The following is a 23,935-nucleotide window of genomic DNA, read 5'->3' as shown; positions in this document are numbered from 1 at the left end:
AGAAGAAAATTTCCCAAATATAGGGAATGAAATGTCTATCTATGCAATGGAAGCATACAATACACCAAATAGATTAGCCAAGGAAAAGAATTCCTATTTTATATTTTAATCATAACACTGATTGCATACACTAGTGGTAAAGTACCAAAAATTATGGGAGAGAGAAATTTCATCATATAATGGATGGAGTTGGAAAATATCATTCTAAGTGAGATCATACTGACATAGAAAGACAAACACCACATATACTCTCTCATCTGTGTTTCCTAACTGGAATCATTTAGAGATGAGTGCAAGCTACAGTCATCACCAAGACATTCGCTCTTGTAATGAGAGCCATTTATTACAAAGAGACTGAAAACACACACTAGAGAAAAGACAACATTTTTTTAACAAATAATGCTTGAAAATTTGCAGGGCTACATGTAAAAGAAAGAATGTAGTTCCTTATTTCTCACCATGCACAAAAGTAAAATTCAAGTGAAATAAAGAACTCAGTGTTAAACCTGAAGACTTGAAATGACTACAGGAAAAACTAGGAAAAAAACTTCAAGATATAGGCATAGAGAAAGACTTTCTGAATAGGATTCCAATAGCCCAGGGAATAAGACAATGAACAAAAGAGATCTCCTGAAACTAAAAAGCTTCTGTGCAGCTAAGAAAATAGTCAACAGAGTCAACAAACAACCCACAGAATGGAAAAAATATTCACCAGCTATACAAGATTTGATATCTAGGATACACAAAGAACTCAAAAAAAAGTAATAAAAATACAATCAACCTACTCAAGAAATATGCCATGAACAGAGTTTTTCAGAGTAATAAATACAAATAACCAATAAACCTCTTTAAAATGTTCAACACCTTTAGCCACCCGATAAATACAAATTAAAGCTACTTTGATATTCCCTCTCATCTTGGTCAGATTGGCTATCATCCAAAAATGAAAGAACAATAAATGCTGAAAATGATATTGGAAAGAGGAGCCCTCATTCACTGTTGGTGGGAGTGTGGACTGGTAGTGCCATTATAGGTATCAATATTGATGTTTCTCAAAAACTTAAAAATAGACCTACCATATAACCTTTAAAGACAACAGTTTATTATAGAGATACTTACTCAGACATGTTTGTTGCTCCACTGATGACAAAATCTAGGAAATACAATCATCCTAGATGTCCTTTCACTGATGAATGTATTATGAAGATTACATACATAATGAAGTTTAATTCAGCTGCAACAAAAATGATATTATGAAATTTGCAGGAAAATGGATGGATGTAGAAAAAAATATACTGAGTGAAGTAGCTTAAGCTAAGAAATTCAAACACCACATGATATCTCTTTCTGCAAATCCTAGCTGTGAATATTAAGATTTGTTTCTAAGTTGCAGTAGGAATCATCAGTAGAAGCCATAAAGCTAGAAATACCCTTTGGGGTAGTGAAAGCATGATGAGACAGGCAAGTAGAGAAACAGAATACAAGAGGAGCACATGAGAGCAAGGGAAAAGAATGGAGGAAAGGAGAGGGAGGGGATGGATATACAAAGCTAAAGACATTATGAATATGTCCTCAAAATTATTTCTATTTTAGTTAATTTGAAAGACAAAGAAAAGGAGACACACACACACACACAGAGAGAGAGAGAGAGAGAATATGACCCTTCTGGGGTGGAGAAAGCTTTACTTTGAAGTCTTGGGTTGTTGCAGGCAACCCCCAAAGCCAGGGATGTGTTTCTTCCTCAGTAAATTGTTGGTCATGGAGGCTTATGAGGTCTCCCAAGCAAGATAAGCTATTGACCATGTTCTTGCTTACCTATCTGAACCAAATGGTAAGACTCTATTGCTAAGGACAGTACATATTGTGGTTGTAAGATATTAATATCAATCTTGAACTGAGCTGGAAGCCACCTCCCTACTGGCTAGATGCCATAGTGCTGAAAATTTTTTGTGTAGGCTACTGGATGATAAAAGTCATGAACAGTCTGAGTAAATAGTGGATCCTGCAAACTACATAATCAACAAGCCAGTCAAGATGTGCCCACTACTTCAAAAGTAGTACATAAGTTATGGAGGTAACTAAAAGCTCTCTTATTATATTTGAGGCTCACTTGTTGTGAGTGAATGCTGTGTCCAGGGCAGCTACGATCTGTGGGAGTGACCAGAAGATTAGAAAGCAAAACAACAGACACAAGTAATAAAGTGAAAGGTGGGTTCCGGTGGCCTGTAGGCTCTGCTGGGACATTGCAGTCCCATCTATCCAGTGCTGGTTTATTTTATGCACAAGCAGGAAAAGACTTCATATGTCCACAGCTGAATTATTTACCAAACAAGAAATAATCAGAGCACTAGGGAGAAAGGAAATGATGCAGCTGGGCAAGAAGAAGCTGTGATCCAATACTCTGTAGGTAGGTGCAAAATGTCAGGCTTGCACAAACAACCCATAAGGAGGAAATAAGGAGGGGCTGTACCTTGCTCCAAATCAGCTTATGATTCTGCCTATGTCAAGTGGCTCTCACAGGCCATAGCTGTGCCCAATGCAGAGGCATGTTCCAGGAATGTGGAATAGTATTGCATCACAAGTTAATTAATGCCTGGTAATGAAAATAATCAGAAACCTTTGGCTTGGAAGGACATCAGATCTACAGGGTCGCTACCCCTGTTCTTTGGCTAAATGCATCCATTAAATCACATTAAATTGCCTTGGGAGTGTATACATCTATGCCAATGGATTAATGCTGTTCTCACTTTTGGTCTGAGAAGCTTTTTTGTAGGAATGGTGGTGAATACCAGGGAGACCCAAGACTCATCAAGGTAACAATAAGAAGAGAAAGCTCACCACTTGGAACTGTATGAGTCACCTCTACCACACCAACCAGGACTCAAAAAACAATACAGAGTAGGTGATGGAATGAATATGAGTGCTGCTCTTATTACTAGCCAGTGAACCTTCTCTATAGAGATGGCAGTAGACACTGAGAAGACTCAAAACTCAACAAAGCCGAAAGCAAGAGGCTGTTAAGAGCCAAACACTAAAAGTGACATCTCTGTCATGCCCTCCAATGTTCAGAAAACAGTACAGAAGAAGGAGGAGAAAGAATGTAAGAGCAACAGGGTGGAAAGGAGTTGTTTAGGATACTATCATCTGGATCTAAACAGACTGGTACATGGCATGATCCCAGTGTGGCTGCCCATAAGACCTGCACAATTTTAAACCTTTATCATTTTGACAGAGGATGGAAGAGAACAAGAAATATGAGGTATCCAAACAGAAGAAAGACTACTTGTAAGAGAAGGGTGCTAAATGGCTAAATGGAATTGGGGTGGGAAATAGGAGACAAAAGAGGGTAATAGGACGAGAATATGATCCAATTACAGTATGTGCATGCATTAAAATTCTCAATAAAATATTTGTCATATTGCATAAAAATTTTAGCAATAGGTTAATTCACAACATATGAGCATGAGTAATGAGGATCAACCATATATTAAGTTATTTACTTACATCAAAAAGTAGGTTTTGATAAGTTAAGTAACTTGATTGCAAAAATAATAAGTAGTTGGTCTGTTGGAGAATAATTATTAGGTTCTCATCACACTATTATAAGACTTAAAGTCTATTGAAAGCCAACTAATAGCAGCAATCAGGCAAAGTGAAAAAGATGAGTGGTAGAACCCAAGCAAGCAGTCACAGAAAGTGTATGTTTTCAAACACATTATGGAAACTCCAAATATTTTCCATGATTACTGGAGTAGAAAGAGAAATTTGAAGGAAGAATTTCCTTCATTTCTAAATGTAAAGAGAAACTGCTATATAACCATTACTTTAAAGCGACCCACTGAAATGTGGAGCATATGTGAAATGTCAATAGTTCGTTGCTCAGGACTCCCAGGAAAGGTGTTCTCTGATATTAAATTCACAAATGGCACAATTTTTGTTTAATGTTGTCAGAGAGGACTGTGTACATCTGTGAAGAATTTTTGCAGTTGAAAAATTCCCATAAGAATTAGTTGTAGATATCTGAAGATTACAATATCTTGGCTTTGTTTAAAACAATGGAACATATTTATTATTAGTGCACATTTGATGTCTAAATTGCAAATAGATCTTCTTATAAAGGCATTGGTAATTTAAAGAAAACTGGGACTAATGGAGAGGACAGATGAAAGGAAGTAATTCAAAGAGATTCTTAATATTCTTTATATATTCTTGTTTGACACCCAGTAGAGGATAAGTTACAGTTTTCTTATTATAAACTCTATAACTTAAGAAAAGAAAAGGTTTTCACAAATACCTAATCCTGGTATTTAAGAATATTTTTGAAGTTCAGCGGAAAAATAATACTTATTCAGAAATAACTAAATGAACATTTTTTAAAAGTTGATATTTGCAAGTAGATAATACCTAAATATCTAAGCTTTAAAAGCAAAAGATTTAAGAAAAGAAGCTTTATTTTTGAATATTTAAAGAAATATACTGTGAATGAGAATATTAGTGAGGAAATTTTAAAATGTGTAGGTACATAGGTTTTACTATAACACATACTAGCCCACCTGAAGTGCCATCATTTGAGAAAGTACTATAGTTGATATCACAATAAAACAAAAGGATATTTTAAAATTTTTTGTTCATTTTTATTTATTTATTTGAGAGTGACAGAGGCAGATAGAGATAGATAGAGAGAGAGAGAGAGAGAGAGAGAGAATGGGCACACCAGGGCTTCCAGCCACTGCAAACAAACTCCAGAGGCATGCGACCCCTGGTGCATCTGGCTAATGTGGGTCCTGGGGAATTGAGCTTCAAACCAGGGTCCTTAGGCTTCACAGCCAAGCGCTTAACCGCTAAGCCATCTCTCCAGCCCTCAAAAGGATTTTTTAAGTTTATTTATTTACAAGGAGAGAGTGAGAGAGAATGGGCATGCCAGGACCTCCAGCCACTGCAAATGAATTACAGATGCATGTACTATTTTGTACATCTGACTTACATGGGGTGGGGAATCCAACCCACGTCCTTTGGCTTTGCAGACAAGGACCTTAACCTCTGAACCATATCTCCAGCCCCAAATAAAAGATATTTTTAAAGAAAAAAACAACTAAATCAGTTTTAATGACTCCCAAGGAGCCTCCATTTTTTTGTTTAAATACCTGTCTATGGACTATTTAGGTTCCTTAAAAAAATTGTAGTCAATAGAAACAACATTCCCTTTTGTCAAAGCACAGCTATAAATCCACAAGTCACATAGATGGGTGGCCAGAAGACAAATCACAGAAAGCTCTGTCTGACTTGTTTATTAAGGTAACATCTTGTGAATCATGCATGATGCACAGAGAAACACCTTCCTCCCAACTGCTCTCTGATAAGTCTGGCTAAATGAATGAGTGGGCAATTGCAGTGACAATTCCAAGTAATAATCAGAACTATCTCAACAGTTTTTAAATTTAAAAAACATCATTCATTTATTTGAGCGACAGAGACAAAAACATAGCCAGAGAGAGAGAGAGAGAGAATGAATGAATAAATAAAGGTGCAGCAGGGCCTCCTGCCACTGCAAATGAACTCCAAATGCATGTGCCACTTTGTGCACCTGGCTTTATGTGGGTACTGGGAAATCAAATCCTCAGCTGTCAGGCTTTACAAGTAAGTGCCTTTAACTGCTAAGTCACCTCTCCACCCACAACAGTTTTTTGTTTGTTTGATTTTCGAGATAGGGTCTTGCTCTACCCAGGCTGGCCTGGAATTCACTATGTAGTTTCAAGCTGACCTTAAGCTCATAATAATCCTCCTACCTCTGCCACCCAAGTGGTGGGATTAAAGGTATGCACCACCACGCCTTGCTAATTCCCAACAGTTTTAACCAATAGGTACGTGTCAATGAATAGGACCATTGCTTACTTCTTTGAGGCTGGCCTTTTAGGAAACTTTCAACAATTTTATATGTCCAATTTTTTGTACTGCAGTCTGTCTCCTTTCTTATGTAGAAAGATCAATAAGTCAGATTCAAATACATCTAGGTAAAGAGTAAACTATAAGAAGTTACTTTTTTGTTGCTAGTTCAAAACACCCAACTAGAAGTAGGGTTGGTTTCATCTTACAGTCTCAAGGAGATGCACCATCATGGTGGGGAAAACATAGAACAAGCAGGAAGCCTGGGTCACTTCTTCATACATTAGTGGCAGGAAGGGAGCAGCAAGTGAGCTAGCTCTGAACACCTAGTGAGCTGGATCAGTAAACCTCAAGGTTCACCCCCAAATATACACCTCCTCCAGGAAGACACCATAGACACCACCTCCAAAATTCTTCACAAGTCTCCCAAATTGCCACGAGCTGAGAACCAAGTATTCAAAACCCATGAGACTATGGGGTACATCCATCACTTTCAAACCATCACAGCAGGGTAGAATGAGGCTAACAATTAGATAGGTCACACATCCTTCCTACAGTAGTGGTAAAATCCTCAGAGTGGTCAAAGGGTCATAACAAAGCTGGTCATGCAAAAGTAGCTATGATGTCTCATTATATGCCAGAATATTCTTCTATTCTATCAATATTTACTGTACCAGAATATTATGATAGTATTTCCTTAGCTTTTTTCCCCAATTTTTGCATATGTATAGCATTGTTGTATGGTGTGTGTGGTGTGCGCACAAGCATATGCTGATATAGTACTCCATGTGTTCACCTGTGGCCAGACGAGAAAGTTGGATGTTCCTCTCCATCACTTACCCACGAGTTTGTTCCTTATGATAGACTCTTTTCCTGATTATAAGGACTTTAAGATAATTTCTCTTATGATGCCTTTAATCTATAAATCATAAATCAAGACTTTTGCCCCATCAATTTTATTTATTTCAAATTTGTGTGTATGTGGTATACGAATGTAGATCTGCCTTTGCAGCCCTCCATGCCTTCACCGTAGGAGGCTAGAGTGGATCTTAGGATGAACTGCATCATCACTCTTCCACCTTGTCTTGCTTTGAGCTGTAGTCTACTTTTACTAGTTCTGGAGTTAGCAGGGCTCTGAAGATTCTTGGGTCACTGCTCCTTGTGGAACTGGGGTTTGGGACCAATGTAGCTACATCCAGCACAACCAGCTCTTTTACGTGAGATCTGGAGTTTTGAACTTGAGCAATCTCAGGCCATTTCAGACCCTAATGCTGGTGCAGGGAGCACACTGAGCCAACTCTCCAGTCCTACCTCATGGATAATTTAAATATTTTATTTATTTATTTGAGGGGGGAAAGAGAGAGAATAGGCATGCCAGGGCCTTCAGCCACTACAAAGGAACTCCAGAGTCAGGCACCACCTTGTGCATCTGGGTTTATGTGGGTACTGAGGAATCAAACCTAGGTCCTCAGTCTTTGCAGACAAGTGACTCAACCACTAAGCCATCTCTCCAGTTCTGCATGGATATTTTAAGTCAAGAGAGGATTTATTTTGGACCATAAATTGAGGCAATAAAGTTCATGGTGAAGGCATGGCAACAGCTCCTTGGCAGTGGGCATGTGTAGGTGTGATTCCTCACCTCTTCATATCTCAGAGGAAATTTCTCATCTTAATGTTTTTTCTATTTCTAGAGGACTTTGTTACTATGATATAGAGGACCTGTTTAATCTGATGGGTAACACTTGAAGAGGACACTAAATTTCAGGAGAATATCATTTCTACCACTAGTAGGTGATGTAGGAAACATTTGCTGAGCTCCTTGTAGGTGATGGGCTGTGAGCTGGGTGTTAAGAACTCAGATGAGTCCCGCTCATAGGAACTTTTAGCCCAGGAATCACAGATAAGCATCTGTGTAAACAAATAGCTCTATGATGAGAAACATAAGCTGTGCTAAGTGCTTGTATAATGTACAGTGGGACCCAAAGGACACCTCTTCGATTCTGCTTAGAGGATTAAGGAAAAGCTTCAGAGAAGACAAATTGAGTCAAGTTCTAAATAATGAATTGGTATCAACATAGCTCATTCCCTAATGGTGAAGTGGTCTTCAAACTTAACTGACATAATGACACAGGCGGAAGAGGTTTGGCCTGTCAGAAGTGACTTGCATATTTTTGTTCTAATAGCACGTGGAAGTGCACATACATAAAACTAAGTATGAAATCCTTATGCTTTTATTCTCTTATAAATAAAAACAAATTTACAAATTAAATGTGATCAAAGCTACAATGTCAGTAGAATTCAAATAAGCTACATTTCATTTAATGTAATGGATGATGGTGCTTTCCTGAAAGCAAATTGCTGGTGTTGCTGATGTCACATCTCCTCTTCCTCTAACTTATCAAAGGACAAAACAGAATGTAAGGGCTCATGGTGAGAAACTACAATTGCCTTGCCTGGAAACAAACTGTTATTTCTAACTTTGTTTCTCTGATAGGAGGCACTATATTTCTCAATAAATTGTTTATACCAATGTTTTTTTTTAATTAATAATATACTTTGTATGGACACTTCATGTGTTGGTACCATCATTTTCCTCCTCCCTGCCTCCAATCACCTGAGGGCCCACCACATTGGGATTGCTGATATTCCCCATGGGGTGGTGGGTTATGAGTTGTGAGAGCAGAAGTCAGTCATTGAGTGTGGAGATGCCTCTAGGTATGTCCTCCCGACCTGGGACTCTTACAGCCTTTTCACCCCCTCTTCCACAAAATTCTCTGGGTAGTGATAGATGTATTTTAAGTCTACTTCAGTGTTAAACTCTCAGGAGCTCCTGGATTTCTGCTTTGGTACTTGTTCAGTATCTTCAACATTTGTCTCAGTCACCCTGGTGCAGATTGTCAGGCTCACCATGGAAGCAGCACTCTTGTTCACCTCCCCACTTCCTCTGTGGTTTCAACTGTGGCTTGGCTGAAGTGTGATGGGTAGTTTACCTACTTGAGTCTTATTATCTTCTGAAAAATAAAAACAGATTTTCCAATGGAGAGTGAAGTCAGCATAGGTTCAATAGGATAAGCATTGTTAATTTATGGAGATATTGATGGATGTAGCCCCTCGTTTAGCCAAAGGCTAGAGCTAGCTTATCATTGGAGAGCATAATCTTGGTCTCCATAAGATTCTGACCTTGTTCCCAGTTCTAGCTATAGGTTCCTTTCCAATGAGTGGATCTCTTAGCCACTCTGAATATCACTGGTCACCCAGCAAGGCTGTGTGCCACCATTGTGTTGTGTGTGCATCTTGTCAAGCTGGTTGCTTCTGAGTAGCTTAGACCCCTGCTTGCTCATACCATTGTTGGCCACGTTCCCCCAGGAGCTCATGTAGTGATTTTCAGCACTAGATGGGCTGTCTGGGGACTGGCTCTCTTCCAAATTCCACTGGGATCTCTCCATATTCTGTGCTGGCAGCATGTAGTGTTTTCAGCAATAGGGTCTTACCTTTCTCCTTAGGTGGGAAATCAAGTGTTTTTATGGAAGCCTGTCTTGTTTTGTGGACCTTGTAGGTCTCTCCAAACAACAGCTCAATATGAGCAGCAACCAATTTCTGGTACTGGGGTTATAGAACAGAGCCAAATGTTCAAGTAACTACAGCTACATCTTTGACAAAGGGGCCAAAAATGTACACTGGAGAAGATAGTATCTTCAACAAATGATCCTGGACAAACTGGATAACCACATGTAGAAAAATAAAACTAGACTCCGTCATCTCACCATACACAAAAATCAACTCCAAGTGGATTAAAGACCTCACTACAAGACCTGAAACTCATAAACTACTGCAAAAAGAAAGAGGAGGATCTGTCCACACTGTAAGAGCAGGGCAAGACTTCCTGAACAATACCCTAGTAGCCCAGGAAATTATAACTTAACCAATGGGATCTCATGAAGCTAAAAAGATTTTGCCCACACAAACATACTATAAACAGAATCAATTGACTACCCACAGAATGGGAGAAAGTTTTTGTCAGCTATACTGCTGTCAGAGGCCTAGTATCTAGAATCTACAAAGAACTTAAAAAAATAGTAAAACCAGTAAAAACAACCCACTCAAAAAATAGAGCAGAGAACTGAATAGGGAGTTCTCAAATACTAGTTTTATTTATATATCCATCTTGAGATTGTCTAATGATTTTTCTGATTTTAATATGTGGATATATTTAGTTGACTTACCTATGCTTTACTTCTCCCCTATATTATATCAACCAGAGTGGTAGTACTGGTCACAGAACATTAGTCTTTTTAAACCTCCCTATGCAAAAGTATCCTACATAGGCTATTTTCTCTTTCTCAACACTTTTTAAACAAGGATACTACTCTCTTCTCTTTCTATGTCTTTTTCTTGCCTTTCATCTCTACAACACTGTCGATTATATTCATTAGCAGGATAGTATATATATCCTAGCTCATAGCCATAATTAAGCCTCTTGTGATTGGTTAATAGAGTGTGTCTATAGGTTAAAAACAAATAAACCTTATAAACATTAATTTAACCAAGTATTTTATTCATGCTTTAACCAGATAACACTCATTGGAGGCAGATTTTTGAAACTGAAGCTGAAACTGTAGATCTACCTCTCCTGTCTATTTAACTTTGGACAAACAACTTCCTTGTGCCTACATTGCCTCATCTGAAAAATAGGTAATAATAATTTTACCTGACTCAGAGAATTGTTGAGCTTTTTAGTAAATTCATACATGTAAAATAGCATTACCTGTACAAAGTGACTCACTCATCAGTAAGTTTTGTCTTCTATGGTAACACGTTTGCTACCTGTAAAGTTCAGAGGAGACTACCCTTAGAACCAGGTTTGAACTGATTGTTTTCTTTACTAATGGCTTTGCCCTTATTCTATAGTTTCCAACTGTTCATGTTACTTCTGCTGAGTTCTCCTTATATCCGCATATATTTCTCTATACCGCTGCATGCATTCTCCTTTCATGCTAAGCAGAACGGTCTCTAAACTGCATCACTATTTTGTAACCCACAGACTTCCCTGCTTCAGCATCTTAGAATTCCTTTTCTTTCATATTATCTACTTCTGTTGTCCTTTCCTTCTTATCTCTTGGCTTACTTTTTACCATTTTTAAATGAAATATACCCTCAATTAGCTTCCCAAGAAAAAAGCCTCTGGGTGTCAAATTTTCTTGTTTATTCATTATTTTGTACTCATGTGCTTTAATATTTTCTCTGATGAATTTTAGGTTAATATCTTTTTATTCCTCAGAACTTTGACATTGTTACAGTAATAGCTTTGAGTATGCACCCTAAAAGCTATCAGCACATGTGCTGCTGATGAAAAGAAAGGCTGATTAAATTCTTATTTCAGTCTAAGAACCTGATGTTTTGTCCTTGGAAGCATTTAGAATTTAATCTTTTTCTTTATTGTAAAGGTATTCTTGCCTTTATTGTGATTATAGATACATCCTTATTTTGATTGAGAACTTTAGTATACAAGTATACTGTAATTTGATTGTATTCTAGTCCCATTACCTTATTTTGCCCTGTCTCTGTTATCCACAATCTACAGAGGAAACTCCTTTTTGCATGTAGTCCTTCCTCTGTTTTGTTGTCCCAATCCTTTCATTCTCCTCTGTCCTTCACATCAAAACATCAATGGCCTTGAATCAGTGAAGGCCTTATGGAGGTATCATGAACCACTGTGTGTCCATTAAGCCAAAGAACAGTGGTAGCTTTCTTCTAGGATCTATGACCTGCCATGCTCTAGACTTTTCACTTTGTTCTTATTACCTCCTACTGAGTAGGCCTCATATCTAATAGAGAGCAGTTGATTATCCCAAAACTTATGTGCCACTATTGCACCCATGAGTACATCTTGCCTGGCTAGTTGATTTTGCAGTTTGCAGGACCCACTGCTCGTTCAGATTAATAATGGATTTTTCTCCCCCAGCAGCTTGCCTTGCACTTTCCAGCACTATGACAGCTAGCTGGCAGGGAGATGGTTTCCATCACACTTCTATCTTGATTTCTCCATGTCCTAGTCTGTGGATTTTCAGCATCAGGGTCTTACAATCTAGTTCTGTTGAATAACCAAGTGCTTTGGCAATGGTCTGCATAGTTTCGAGAGTCTTATGGGTCTCTGTGACCCACAACTTGCTGGTGAGATTGATCTCCAGCTCTAAGATTTACCTGTTACAACCTATTGCATCAAGGTAAAATTTCCTCCATCCCAGCAGGGTGCTTCTACTCAATTATCTGTCTATCTCTCTCTCTCTTAAAAGTACATCTTATAACTAGCTATCAACAAAGTAGTTTTATATAGTGCCTATTGGTGCCATCTTTAGTTTTGTGTATCTCTCCTCTATCCCCTCCCTCCCCTCCCTTTCCCCATCTCCTCCTTAGACATTTACACCCACTGTACTCTGTCCCTCAACTTGCTTGTCTGCTGCTCTCACCTATTCCCTTCCTGCTTTTCCTCTCTCCAAGCCTCATTCTAGCATCATGACCATTAGTACTAACTCTTACCATAGCTTGGAATTAAGTCTAAATTTTCCAAGCTAGGATCCCCATATGAGAAGGAGTATATGGTTTTTATCTTTCTGAACCTGAGCTACCTCACTTAGTATAATATTCTTCAGATCATCCAATTCCCCAATTTTATTTTTCTTTACCACTGCATAGAGTTCCATTGTATACAGGTACCACATTTTTATTATCCATTCATCAGTTGACAGACACCTACACTGATTCCCTTTCCTGGCTATTGTGAATAGAGCACCAACAAACATGACTAAGCAAATATTTCTACTAAAAATTCTTTAGGGTAGACGTCCAGAAGTGGTAACACTTAGGGTTATATGGTAGATCTAATTTTATTTTTTTGAGAAACTTCTATACTAATTTCCAGAGTGATTATATCAGTTTATATGGACACTAATAGTAAAAAAGGGTTTATCATTCCCCAGACCCTAACCAGCATTTGTTGTGCTTTGAAATTTTGATGATAGCCATTCTGAAAAAGATGTAGTGGAATGGCAAAGTAATTTCAATTTACATTTCTCTGATGGCTAAAGGTATTGAACGTTTTAAGAGATTTGTTGATTATTTGTATTGCTTCCTTTGAGAACTCTGTTCAGTTACATTTTTTGACTGCATTCATTTATGTTTTGTTTCATAGTTCATTTTGTTGTTGTTGTGTTGTTGTTGTTGTTACAGTTTCATTCTAGCCCAGGCTGACTTGGAATTAGTCTCAGCCTGGCCTCAAACTCACAGCCCTCCAAGTGCTGGGATTAAAGGCATGCACTACCACACCTGGCTTTTTTTACTTAAATTTTATTTTCTTTTTAAATCAGGGCAGATTTCCTTTCTTTTTATTTTCATTTATTATTAGAAAGGGGGAAAGAGAGAGAGAAACAAAATGGGTGCATCAGGGCTCCTAGCCACTGAAGTCGAACTCCAGATGCATGCATCACCATGTGCATTTGGCTTACGTGGGTTCTAGAGAATTGAACCTGGGTCTTTAGGCTTCACAGGCAAGCACCTGAACTGCTAAACCATCTCTCCAGCCCCTAAATTCTTTAACATAGGTTATAGTCTTAAAATGGCAGATATTTTCTTCCATTCTGTAGGTTGGTGACTCTGTTGACTTTTTTCTTAGCTGTACAATAGCTTTTTAGTTGCACCAAATCCCATTTGCTAATTGTCTTATACCCAGAACTACTAGGCTCCTATTTAGAAAGACCTTCCCACACCTATATCTTGCAGCAATGTTCTCCATACTTTCTCTGACAATTGTTTCAGGGTTTCAGGTCTATCACTGACACCTTTGCTCAACCTGTACATGAGTTTTGTTACGTGGTGAGAAATAAGGGTTTATTCTCACACTTCCACACATAAATATCCCATTTTCCAAGCACCATTTGTTGAAAATGCCGTTTTGCCACTTTGATGAAAGTTACTGTTGTTGTTGGGTTTCTTTCTGGTTTTTGATATTAGTGTAATTCTAGCTTCAGAGACATTGGAACACTCATTTTCAAATTTATGAAAAAACTTAAAATTAGTGGTTTTAGTTCTATATATGTCTAATAGAACTTAGCAGTGAATCCATCTGACCCTGGACTTTTTTTGGTAGGGAGATTTTAAGTTATTGCTTCAATCTCATTACTTGTTATAGGTCTTTTAATTATTTATCTCTTCTGAATTTGTCTTTGCAAGATGATATGTGTCAAGAAATTTATCCATTTCTTTTAAATTTTCCAATTAGTAGCATGTAGGTTTTTGAAATGTGACTTCATGATTTTCTCAATTTCATTGGTATCTGTTATAATTTCTCCTTTTTTCTTCTCTAATCTTACTTTTTATTGTCATTTTTTTTTGAGGTAGGGTCTTGCTCTAGCCCAGGATGACCTGGAACTTACTCTGGTTGGATTCACAGTGATCCTCCTACCTCTGCCTCCTGACTGCTGGGATAAAAGATGTGTGCCACCATGCCCAGTCCATCTATAATCTTATTGATTAGGTTTTCCTCTCTTTCTTTTAATTAATTTGACTACAAGTTTATCAATCTTGTTTATTTTTTGAAGAACCAACTTTTTGTTTCATCAAATTTTTAATTGTTTTCTTCACTTCTAGCCCATTGATTTCTGTCCTTATCTTTATTTCTTTCTTTATTTTAGTCATTTGTATATTTATTATTTTATTATTATTATTTTGGTTTTTCAAGGTAGGGTCTCACTCTAGACCAGGCTGACCTGGAATTCACTATGTAGTTTCAGGATGGCCTAGAACTCACAGAGATCCTCCTACCTCTGCCTCCCAAGTGCTGGGATTAAAGGTGTGCACCACCATACCAGGCTTTTTTTGTTTGTTTGTTTGTTTTTTGCTCTAAGTAACATTTTTTGGCACTAAGTAACTTTTATTTATTAATTTTTCATGGGGAAAATAAGTTTTTTTATTTTATTTATTTATTTTATTTTGTTTATTTTATTTGTTTATTTGAGAGTGACAGACAGAAAGAGAAAGTGGCAGAGAGAGATAGAGAATGGGCGTGCCAGGGCTTCCAACCACTGCAAATGAACTACAGACGTGTGCACCCCCTGGGACTCTGGTGAGGTGCAATGGGCTGATTCTCTCCTCAAAATCTGGGTTCATCTGAAAAAGAGAACCAGATTCTCCAACAGAGAATGAAGTCAGAACTGGATAAATTAGATAACCATTATTAGTTTAGAGAGAATTTAATAGGTATAGGCCCTCTTATAGCCCAAGATTGGTCAGAGCTTGATATTGGAAAATGAACTCATTATCTTCTTTCCATCAGGTACTTTGGGGTTTGGATTGTTAGTGTTTTTTCATTTTTGTACCAAAGCATTCAAATGGATCATTACGTTATTTATTTGAAAACTTTACTTTTGTAATGTAGACATTTAGGGCTATAAACTTCCCCCTCTTTGAACTTTCATCCTTGTTTCACATATTTTTTGATATGTAGTGTTTTCATTTTTACTTAGTAGGATTTTTTTATTTTTCTTTTTTAAAAGTATTTTTTTATTTATTTATGATAGAAAGAAAAAGAATGGGTATGAAAGGGCCTCCAACCTTTGCAAATGAACTTCAGATGCATGTGCCACCCTGTGCATCTAGCTTACATGGGTTCTGGGGGAATTGAACATAGGTCCTCCAGATTTGCAGGCCTTAACCACTAAGCAATCTCTCCAACCCAATGATTTATTTCTTGATTTCTTCAATGACACATTCATTGTTCAATAGTGTGTTGTTCAAGTCCAAGTAATTTGTGTATTTTCTGTTGTTTCTCTTGTAATTTCTACCTTCATCACATTGTGGTTGGATACAATGCAAGGAGTTATTTTAATATCCCTGAACTTGTCAAGACTTGACTTATGTCCTAAAATGTAATCTGTGTTTAGAAAACATTCCAAGAACTTCTGAGAAGAACAAGAATTCGGAAGTGTTTAGATGGAATATTCTGTACATATATCTTAAGTCCATTTGATCTATGGTGTCATTTAGCTCTATTGTTGCTTTATTTACTCTCTGTTTAGTCTATTTAGACAGAAGGAGTATTAAAGTCACCCAGTATTATTGTGCCAGAATGTATGTCAGACTTTATATCTAGTAGATTTCGTTTCATAAAATACAGCATACCTGCATTTGGTGTGTATATATTTAGCATTTTAATATCCCCTTGACAAATTGTTCCCTTTCTAAGTATAAAGTAGCCTTCTTTGTCTCTTCTGATTACTTTTGGTTTGAAGACTATTTCATCAAATATTAGTGTAGCCATCTCTTCTTATTTCCCATTTCCATTTGGTTGGAATATATTTTTCCATCCTTTCACCCTAAGGTGGTATCTGTCTTTTTCGTGTTAGGGTTTTCCCATCTATAGCAACAATAGTTCTATTGGGGCCAGGACTGCTCCTATAATAGGTATATGTCTGGGTATGGGAGAGGAAGAAGGCATCCAGTAACTTATTAGTCATTGGTTAGGACTGCTTCATGCAGTTGGCACCCATTTGGATTGGGGGATGAGAGAGCATACCTGTTCTGGGTGGGCCTGGTCCTCCTGCCATAGGTGGCTTATATGCATGTGGCTTGGGCACAGAGGGTGAGTCAACTGGGAGCTCTTCTGGGGGCAGTAGTCTTGTCAACCCTTTTAAGCTGAAATCATTTTGTTGATCTATACATAATCATCTTCTGTTATTTCTTTTCAAACTTTCTCTTCATTTTTATCTATTATCACTTCATTTAATTGCTATATTTCTGGATTGGTTGTCCAAGAGGATATTTGGCTGTGTACCAAAGCAACAGCTATAGAAGGAGGAGCAGACAGAGTAAGGAAGTCAATTTTAAACAAACATTTTACCAGTGGGACTTGCTAATAATGATAAAAATGATATATTGTGTACTTTGAAAAGATGTCCTATCTCTCTATAATTTTGAAATAAATGAGTATATGTCTTATTAATGATTTTATTGGGAAAAAATATTCACTTGGAAAATTACTGAGGAGAAGTAGATTCACCTCACAACTTCATGGATCAGGGCTGGAGAGATGGCTTAGAATTTAAAGCACTTGCCTACAAAGCCTAAGGACCCAGGTTTGACTCCCCAGATCACACATAAGCCAGACACACAAGGTGATGCATGCACAAGGTCACAAGGATGTGCATGTGCACAAGGTGGCTCACACATCTGGAGTTCGGTTTCGGTGGCTGGAGGCCCTAGCACACCAACTTTCTCTCTCAGTCTTGCTCTCTCATTTAAAAAAAAAAAAAAAAACTTCATGACTCAAAATATGGTTCCTTTATTATGGTGAATATCTCTGTACATGTTTATATCTTCCAATACCTACAATAGCAAAACACTAATATTCCTGACATAGGGGAAAATTAACAGTGGTATCTGGGGTGGGGAGGAGTTATGAATGATTTATAAACCACAGCTCCTCCTTTCTTTTCTTTTCTTCCTATAGCGTCTTCTTAATCACACATTATCATAACATTTCAGCCCTTGAGTACTAGGTTAATGATCATGACCAAGAGTTGGTATACAAACATTCCAAGGTCATAAGATATTTGCAAGTTAAAGAGAGAATAAACTTGATAAAATGAAATATTAAAATGTCTCTTCTTAATCTCTACTGGAATCTCATGGATACCACGGCACAAAATGTTCCCTTTTAGTCCACCAAATTGGAGCCTTGGGGGATGCCAGTGGTTGTTTTGTGAATTTAAGCTTTTTGCCCACAGGCATTTTAGGTTGATTCCTAAGGGATTCTCCTTAGTTCTTTGTCAGTGTTATGTTCTTGACCTAGTGTAGTCATATATGTATTCCAGAATGTTTAAGCATGCTCCAATTTGGCCAAGGAATCCATAGGGCATTTGGAGTTCTAAAATAAACTGACCTCAAAGGTTATTGAGAGTTAGGAATGATATACTGTTGATACAACACCATCTATCTTGCATGAGGCTGAACTGCTGAGGCACAAAGAAGGGATAGAAATCAAAATGATGCCCAGACAAAGTAAACTTTCCTTTCATGATGGAATTATGTTTGTGCTGTAGATATACAACATCAAGAATGTTGTACTGACTCAAGAGTGGAAGATAGTTCAATAAGTAAGAACACTTGCTATATAAGCATTAGAACCTGAGTTCAGTTCCTAGTATACATGTAAAAAAAGCCATTTGTTGGCTGGAGAGGTGGCTTAACTGCTAAGGCATTTGCCTGTGAAGCCAAAGGACCCAGGTTCAATTCTCTAGGACCCACGTAAGCCAGATGCACAAGCAGCACATGCATCTGGAGTTCATTTACAGTAGCCAGAGGCCCTGGCATGCTCATTCTCTGTCTGCCTCTCTTCTCTCTCTCTCTCTCTCTCCCTCTCTCTCTCTCTCTCTCTCTCTCTCTCTCTCTCTCTCTCTCTTTCTCTCTCCTTGGAAATAAATAAATATTTTTAAAGCCGTTTGTGGCCACAAACACCTATAACCCCTATGATGAAAGTTATGGAGACAGGTATATCACGGGAGCTCACTAGTCAGTCACTGTTAAAGATATTGGAAGCTCTCAATTAAGTGAGAGACTCTGTCTCAAAGAAATAAGGCAGAAGAGCAATAGAGCAGGAAGTCCAATGTCCTAACTCTGGCCTCTTCATGAGTGTACATGGTTTGCATGAATCTACACACATGGCTATATAGCACATACACTCATACCACATACTACACATTCAAAGCAAGAAAAGAATATGGTATTGAACACTGTGATAGATCACCCCGGGTTTCTTTCAGGAAGGAAGAACCTAGAGCACCCCATTTGCTAGGAGAGTGCTATTAGCTGTTAGTCCCCATCAGGGGGATTTAGCTCAATCTAGCAGGGTACATTAAGGGCAGATTTTTCTCTCCAAGTCAACATCATCCAATGTTCAAAGAGAAGTAAAAGCCCAGACCTTTGCTTTTATTCATAAATAATACTCATAAAACTTTGAATGTATATCCCAGCTCTAAAGTTTCCAAGGTATTAGCAAATAGTACTGCATGCCAACACATCTTCTCTCTAGTTCAATACTGCTTCTTTCCATAGGTTTGGATCCTAAACATTAGTAATTAATGCTTTCAACCTTAGCTCCAAATTCCATCTGGGACTATGTCCTATTATGTTTCCCAAGCTACCCAATTTGTAACAAATGGAGTAAACTAATTTACATGTGCTTTTCCCAGAGACATCCTATGTCCCTTCAAACTTATGGAATAAAACTCTTTATTTTTGTGTGGTGTTTCAAATTTTACTTGTTGCTTTCATCTATTAGAGTGTCAGGTCAATTCTCAGTTAAGAATGATTTCATTTCTATTTTAACAATGAAGAATGTTAGCCTCAGAAACAATCATTAAGAGACTAAAAGATGATGCATTTATCTAAGCCATTGGCAGAAACTCTAATGATGATGATATTAAGAATAGTTTTCAGGTTACAAACCACTAAGTTTCCATCACCAGTGTAACAAATGACCATAAACCTTAATACAACCCAAATGCAATATCTTGCATTTTGTTAGTCAAAAGTCCTAGTGGACTTAGCTTATTTCTCAACTTCACCCTCCAGACATCCAGAATAAAACTGTTCACCAAATGAGCTCTTTGTAGGAGAATATAAGGGAAAAAATCAGTTTCCAAGCTTATTCAACTTGATTAGTTCTTTGTAGTTGTGGGAATGAGATCCTTTCCTTGCTTGTGTTCATCAAGGACTGGCTTTGTTCCATGAAGCTGCCTGTATTACTTCTTATGCTTGCTACGTGGCTTCCATCCAGCTTCCAGCTGAAGTTTATCACATGTCTTGGATCTTTCCAACTTTGTTTTTGTTATTCCTCAATTAATGTTTCTCTGGCAGTCCTCTTCTGTGCTGTGGCATTTTCCTTCTGATTCTGACTAAAGAACATCCTTTGCTTTAAAGTTTCATATGATTATGTTGAACTTTACTGAGTAATCCTGGTTACTATGTTAAGGCCTCATTTGTAGAACTACATGGGCAATTATTTTCATTGCAATACCTGTATCAGTATTTGATTCAATAACCAAGGAATGGGAGCCTAGAAGAGGCCTCTCTACTGTGCCATTAGGCTTTTATATTTGTTGTTCCTTCTGCCTGGGTTATAGGTTTCATGTTCTGTTCACTCAAATGAACTTTCTCTGGCCATCATATCTATTTGAGACTGTCCTATCACTAATTCTATTTCAACTCCCCCACCCTTTTAATTTCCTGCACAGTTGATCAAAATCTGCACATATTTTATTAAAGGCTTTACTTCTTTCTTATCTACCTCCAAAACTAGCATGCAATATTAAATGAGATAAGGATACTTTGTATTTATCTCATGCCTACTGAACTGCTAGATGTTCAAGTGTTTGTTGGATAAATAAGTAAATGGATGGATGGATGAATGGATGGACAAACTGAAGCTAAATCATGATTGTGGAGTCCAACTCAAAAGTTAACCAAACCCATGAGAACAGAAAGCTTATCGAAGACTACATTTGTTGTTTCTCTACTTTCTTTTTTTTCAAGTGCACACAGTTAAGCACTGCATGCCATTTGGGCTGCCTTGTACTAAAGAACTGCTCAACACACAATTACCCAAAACACTGAGGGCGTAATCTGACTGACACCTTGTGCTCATCCTGCTACAAGGACAGTTCTGATGTCCCATTGCTATTTAGTGCCATTTAAATATTTTAAATAAAAAATTGTATAAAAATATATAACCCCCTCCCATCATCCTTTTTTGTCCCACTTTCTCCACACCCCTCCACTTTGCCAAGAAGAATTCAAGAAATGAATATAGATTTGTATCCAATAGTGAGTGAACTGAGAAATTTCCAGGTGAGTGAACTGCTTTGTGCTTGGATTCTGACATTTACCCCAATGTGTATTTCAAGTGACTGATTCCAAAACTAGAGAAGCTAAGAGGACGCTATCTCCTATCAGCTATTTGGGACTGTCCAGGATGGATGGCAGGCAAATGGTTTTACCAGTCTTTGCTCTGTCTTCTGACTTCTGACCTTTTTTTGTTTTGTTTTGTTTTTCAAGGTAGTGTCTCACTCTAGTCCAGGCTGACCTGGAATTTACTATGGAGTCTCAGGGTGGCCTCGAACTCACGGTGAACCTCCTACCTCTGCCTCCAGAGTGTTGGGATTAAAGGGATGTGCCACCACGCCTGGCCACCAGGGCTGGAGAGATGGCTTAGCAGTTAAGGGTTTGCTTGTGAAGCCTAAAGACCCTGGTTCGAGGCTCAATTCCCCAGGACCCACGTTAGCCAGATGCACAAGAGGGCTCACACGTCTGGAGTTCGTTTGCAGTGGCTGGAGGTCCTGGCATGCCCATTCTCTCTCTCTATCTGCCTCTTTCTCTCTCTGTCATTCTCAAAGAAATAAATAAAAAATTAAAAAAATAAGTTAGAACTAAGAGTTTAAAACTAATTTGAATTTCTCTAAATGAGAAAGCTTAGCTTGTGCACTTTTACTTTTGAATGCCTAATTATTTGGCTTTGGAGCATTTCCATTTATTTTTGAATGACAATAAATCATTTGAGTAGTCTATTTTGCGTATAAAGTGCTGCACTTGGCTGTATTTCAAGAAATACAATATAGCAAACAATACTTATAATATGAATGGTTCAGAAAACAAACAAATGAAGAACTGATAATGTTTCTATTCTTTGAATCCGTATAAATTGGCCCTAATGCTTTAATAAACTCTTTAAATAAGCATTTATTATTTTACCTAATTGCAAAGAGTCTACTTTTTACAAATAGGTTATAAAATCCCTTATGTATATTGACATCTTAATTTTCATACTACTTTTTATAGAAATGAATGAGATCTTTCATGGAAAATTCATCAGGTCTTTGGTGGAAGGAGACATAATTAAGGTGGAAATGCTAACATATCCTTAGCTATGACACATTCTAGAAATAACTCTTAACAAATCAGAGAGCCAGAGCCTCAGAGGCCCCCAACACCTCAGCACTGAAGCAGACCAAAAATGAACCCAACATGGCTCAGGGAAATTTTGCGGAAGAGGGGGCAGAAAGAATGTCAGAGTCACATGTTGGGTCATGATATGCAGAGTCATTTATCGTACCAATAACTGTGGACTAACTCCACAATGCACGACCCATTTACATCAACAAGGAGGGTCCAATGGGAGGGGGTAGATCATGGATGAGCCTAAACAATGGTACCAGACTGCCTATGTTTGCTGAAAAGAAAAGTAATAAATTAAATTTTTAAAAAAGATAATTATGCTTCTAATTTCCATCATGAAAACAATAGTAATAAAACCTTGCAACTTCATAAACTTTGGGATATTTTAGGTTGCAATCAGATTCACATTGCTGGAGGAAAACAAAGCTTGTGGGGAGAAGTATTTATTTTGGCTTACACACTCAAGGGGAAGTTCCATGATGGCAGGGGGAAACAATGGCATGAACAGAGGGTGAACATCATCTCCTGGACAACATCAGATAGACAATAGCAACAGAAAGGTGTGCAAAACACTGGCAAGAGGAAGCTGGCTACAACACCCATAATCCCACCCCCAACAATATACTACTTCCAGAAGGCTTCAATTGTCAAATTGCCACCACCTGGGGACCTAGGCACGCAAGACCCATAAGTTTATGGGGTCACCTGAATCAAACCACCACTGTTTATATTTCTTCTAAAACAAAGCTTGAAACAAGGACTAGAGAATAGGTGCTTCATTTGGGAGGTAATCTCAGAAAAGAATTACAGAACAAAGTGATTAAGTCAGAGAAAAAGAAAACAACCATAAAATATTACATAAATGAGTTTGTTATTACCATGAATAACTTTATTTTTCTTTTTTATTGACAATTTCCATAATTGTAAACAATATCCCATGGTAATGTCCTCCCTCCCCCCACTTTCCCCTTTGAAACTCCACTCTCCATCATATCCCCTCCTCCTCTCAATCAGTCTCTCCTTTATTTTTGTGTCATGATCTTTTCTTCCTATTATGATGGGCCTGTGTAGGTAGTGTCAAGCACTGTGTGGTCATGGATATTCAGTCCATTTTGTGTCTGGAGGAGCATGTTGCAAGAAGTCCTGCCTTTCCTTTGGCTCCTTACATCCTTTCTCCTACCTCTTCCACAATGGACCCTGAGCCATGGAAGGTGTGATAGAGATATTTCTGTGCCAAGTACTCCTTTGTCACTTCTTCTCAGAACCATGGTGCCTTCTGAATCATCCCAAGGTCACTGCCATCTGAAAAGAGAAGCTTCTCCAACAATAAATAAGAGTACCATTAATATATGGGTATGAACATTAAGAGAAGTGTTTACTGGGCAGTTTGGTGAGCATAGTATATACTTTTAGCCAGGCGGCAGCAGACGTTACACCCCTACAGCTCCTGTTGTAGGTTTTCAGTATTAGGGCTCTATTCCCTCCCATGGAGTCAGCCTCCAGTCAAATTAGAGGGCAGTTGATTTCCCCCATAACAGACATGCCACAGTTGTACCTGTTGGCTCATTTGGCCTGGCTGGCCTAATTTAAGGCTTGTAGTGTTCACTGTTGGGTATCTTCACTGGTGATTTTTCTCTCTCTCCCATTGAACTGCATGCAGCATGGCTTTTTCCCAGCTTTCTGTCAGCTGGTCTACATGGAAGAGGATTTCAGCTCAGTTCCAGCAGGGTTTCTCAGTGACTTTGCAGCCCAAGTATGTGTAGTCTTCAGCAATAGGGTCTTACCATCTATTCCTGTTGGTAAACCGAGGGCCTCAGCAATAGCCTATAATGTTTTGGGAGCATCAGGGTCCTCCCTGGCCAACAATTCACTGGAAGGTATCCCATCCCTGGCACAGAAAATTTTCTAGCAACACTCTATGGCTCCTGAGTGTTCCATTGTCCAAAACCAGAGGATTGTATATGATTTATTCATATCCTCTTAGATTTTGATTAGCCCTCCCCCCACCATTCCTTTACTCAATCTCTTCCCCTGACCTCACTTAGGCCTT

This window comes from Jaculus jaculus, chromosome X (assembly GCF_020740685.1).
Source record: "Jaculus jaculus isolate mJacJac1 chromosome X, mJacJac1.mat.Y.cur, whole genome shotgun sequence".
In the NCBI taxonomy this organism is placed as follows: Eukaryota; Metazoa; Chordata; class Mammalia; order Rodentia; family Dipodidae; genus Jaculus; species Jaculus jaculus.
The sequence above is the reverse complement of the archived record's forward strand: the minus strand, read 5'-3'. Positions refer to the sequence as shown.